At 33.5% G+C, this 3,981-nt stretch overlaps 1 long non-coding RNA gene across 1 annotated transcript; it reads right to left on the bottom strand.

Annotated features, from left to right (window-relative positions):
* On the bottom strand, positions 523–1,715 carry LOC108663409. The gene is made up of 3 exons (XR_001929389.1): positions 1,675–1,715; positions 945–1,018; positions 523–562 (listed from the first exon to the last, which is right to left on the bottom strand). It is a non-coding gene; the product is annotated as an uncharacterized LOC108663409 (long non-coding RNA).

Here is a 3,981-nt window from a genome sequence, read left to right on the forward strand (position 1 = left end):
AAACCTACAGCTTTTACCGATTCGAGTCCAAATGAAGGTCCTTGTCAAAGTCAGCTAACTATGAAATTCCTCGAGCCTGAAATGTGAGGAAATGAGGGTGGTGAGATTATAAAATCCCAGTGAGTAAACAGATACCATCTAAACTATCTAAAGTCGAGTAAATGGAGACAATTAAAATAAATCATCATACTGTAATTTCATTACCTTTCAACTCATTTCAACCAAATAAAATCAATCCATAAAAATCGAGTAATCAACTTGGCTTATGAATTTCTTAAAACTTTGGCTCGTGCCAAAACTCATACTCGGTGATACCTTGCGCAGGGCATCTAACCGAGTCCGCCAAGGCTGTTAAAATTTTGTATACACTTAAAATATATTTTTGTTTGAGAAAAATACAGTCGTTCCTTGGCGTTGGCTGAGTTCCCCTTCACGTGGTGGTTTGGCGTGAAGTGAACCCTAAGCTTTACCCCAGGAGATACCCTACGCGCCTCTCCGTTCGAGGTAATAATATAATGGAGTTTACCGTGCCCCTCTAATAGGCTGGTCCACGGAACCCCCTCTGCAGTAAATAATTAATATATAATCCACCAATCAATAAAATTCATTCTAGCATGACATGGCAATTTATCGCAACCTAGCCTCTCAAGGCTGAATACACAGTATAAATAATTCTAACACCAAAATCAGTTTAGCCATTCATGCTCATTTATTGTCATAAGCCATTCAATTCAAAACCATAAATTTGCAACACAAACTAGCAGTCTCCAATTACTCTATTTTCAAAACCAATATTCGATTTTCCAGAAAATTTATAAAATCATTTTATAAAATCACAATTTCTCTTAAAACATAGCAATTTACCATTTAAACCCATTTTTCATAAAATCACACAGTTGTATAAAACTACTCTAGATAATTAAGACGATAATAAGTTTACTCACAGTATTAGGAGTAGAAATACTCCTATCTTCCGCCCTCGGGTGCAGTCTCTTACCCGAAACAATTGACTCACCACCTATCCATAATCCATGACACAAAATTCAATAAATTGTGTCAATTTATCATAAATTATTTCAGGCTCTTATCCATGCGTATGCACTAGATAGGATTTGAAATGTCTAGACAATCGCTTAATTGCGGTGTCCGACCTAACTCGCCTATACACGGTGTAAATTCCTAAAATCCCCAATTCGACTCCAATTCCATCCATTTCAATTTCAATTATCCAATTATATCCACAATACCTCAATGACTGTGAATTTGGTCCAATTTATCAGTCCGGACTATAAATTACGCTTTTACCCCTAGTGGGTAAAAATTTCAATTTATTGCACCGAAAATTCCCATTTAATTTCCAACCTCATAATTCATCATTTTTCCACCCAATTCTCTTAAAATAAAGTCAACCTCATCCTCACATACCATTGGCTAGATTCGGCCTAGAGAAATTCATGGAGAAGATAAATATTTTTCTTGTTGTTTTACTCATAAACATGCTAAACTAACACTAAACACTAACATAGCTCAAAATCAAATTTATCTAACAACTTTCTCTCTCTAAACCCATATGACCAGAATTGAAATCATCCTCAAATCACATGATTCAACCATGAAAAATGATGGAAAATGCATGGGAAAGGTAAAGCACAAGACAAATTTAAGAAATGTTACCTTTTTTCACTTGATTTTTGAATTTCCACCTATTTTCCCTTTAAATTTCTTAGCTAGGGTTTTATTTTCTCCTTTCTCTCTCTTGTTTCTTGCTTGGCCGAATGTTGAAGAAGAAGAATGGGTGGGCTGATTTTTTTATGCCTTTTTTATTGTTTAATGAAATAATATTATTTTATTCATATTTTAAATATTTTATTAATTCATTTTTTTTTCTAGCCATCCATTTGTCCTACTTTTTCCACCATGCATTCCCTTTGACTTATCCAAGTCTTAAGTGAAATTTCCAGATTTTTCCAAAGTTTTGGTGGAGCAAATTTTTCAAAATTACACTTTTGCCCCCGAACTTTTCAAAAATTACATTTTTGCCCCAAAAATTGAAAATTTGCCATAATGCATAATTTGCACTCCTCATACTCATTTCACACTCCAAATAATTAAATTTGATCAAAATCCTTTCAAAAATTAAATTTTCGATTTCGGATGGCAAAATTACCATTTTACCCTTTTTCTCCAAATTATACCGAAATTAAAATTTTTCACTTCTAAACCTCAAATCTTACTCCAATAAGTCAAATGGGGCCAAAAATCTTTTCTAAAAATTTCCATTTTGTCCTCAGGTGGCAAATGACCATTTTGCCCCTAGATAGCGAAAATTCCAGTTTGACTCCAAATTGATCCTCGAACTCCGAATCACCATATTAACCCATTCTGGGACTTTAAAATTCTTAATTTCATTGTAAATTCTCTATTTGATCTAGTTCGAGGCTTAAATCAACTTTATTGTACCTCTAGGTACAATACCGACTTTTGTAAATTTTTCAAGACTCTCTTAGCATGTAAACATGCTATCCACCACATGTATGTCATCACAAATATTTCTGTAGAGTCGGGCTTGTCATCTTCTCCCCCACTTGGATCAACCATATGATCCTCCTTCTTGATTGACTTCGACATCCGGCTAAATATTAATATTTTAATATTATTTTATTAATAAAATATTATTTTATTCTAAAAATTTTATCTTGTCTCCTTGGTACCCAAAATACCTTATTATGCCTCACTTGACTTCCAAATCGCCTTTTATCTCACAAATTCTCCTCCGATAAAATTATTATTATTTTATTATTATTTTCTCACTTGTGAAATATTTTATCCTAAACTACTCCTTTCGTCTTTTATCACTTCTAAACATTTTAATTGACCTCAATTTGCATTCGATCAACTTTATTTATCACCATATCAAAGTATGGGGTATTTCAAGTACCTTCTCTTTGCTTGTCATACACACTAAGCCAAGTTTATACTTTCAACTCATGTCATCTTTTGACTTCCATCATCTTTCATAAAATCCCACCTCAAAACATCCTTTCTATACGGTGTAATAAATTCATAACACATATACCACCTCACACATAAGTTGCTTACTGTCTACAGCTTTCCTCAAATTTATTGTCATCCCTATCTAATTATCTTCCTTGTCTTGTACTCCAATAATTTTATTAACTGTCGAAATAATTAACTACGAAAATAGCTCAGCTTCCTCCTCACTTTATTCTCGCAATCCTTACTAGATCAAAATTTCATATTCCTCATACTCCATAATTTAACTTCATTGGGCTATATTTGTGCCCAATTATTACCTCATAGTGTCATGGCATCACTGAGTAATCCCTTTCATGCTTAAATTACAATCATCAACTTAATCACATTATCCATTTCGAATGTTATTTATAACCTTATTGCTTCCTCCTATACCCTTCCTCAATAATTATCTTACCAATTTATCTTTGTCATACAAAAAAATTCCCATACACATCCAGTCATTTAAACAGCTACTTTATAATCCATTCTAGTCATACACTTTAAAAACCAAACTATTAACTTCTTTGTATAGATAACTATTATCTCCTTTATTTTACGTCTACCTAGAGTTAAAGTAGTACAAAATCCTACGAAAATATTACATGTCATTGGGATCATCATCTTAATCTGATCTTATCGGAAGATTCTACTCCAAGTCCTTCTTAAGATCCTTTTACGGATTCTCCTCCTCTTATGATTTTCTCCTTTGCTCCTCAATCCAAGCTTGTTGTATTCTCCTACATTCCTCATAACTCACCGATGCAACATTTCTTCCACAACTGGGAGGAAAATGTCGTACAACGTTCACCTTCCTAAGGGGATAATTTGCAACAGTTACTTTCTCCTTATTCTTTTCTTGTTGTTCATTTACATTCATCCCACAGCTTGGAGGATAGTGTTGAACAACTGACACTCTTTTCCTATAACAAATATATCCCCTTGCAA

This window comes from Theobroma cacao, chromosome 9, assembly GCF_000208745.1.
Source record: "Theobroma cacao cultivar B97-61/B2 chromosome 9, Criollo_cocoa_genome_V2, whole genome shotgun sequence".
In the NCBI taxonomy this organism is placed as follows: domain Eukaryota; kingdom Viridiplantae; phylum Streptophyta; class Magnoliopsida; order Malvales; family Malvaceae; genus Theobroma; species Theobroma cacao.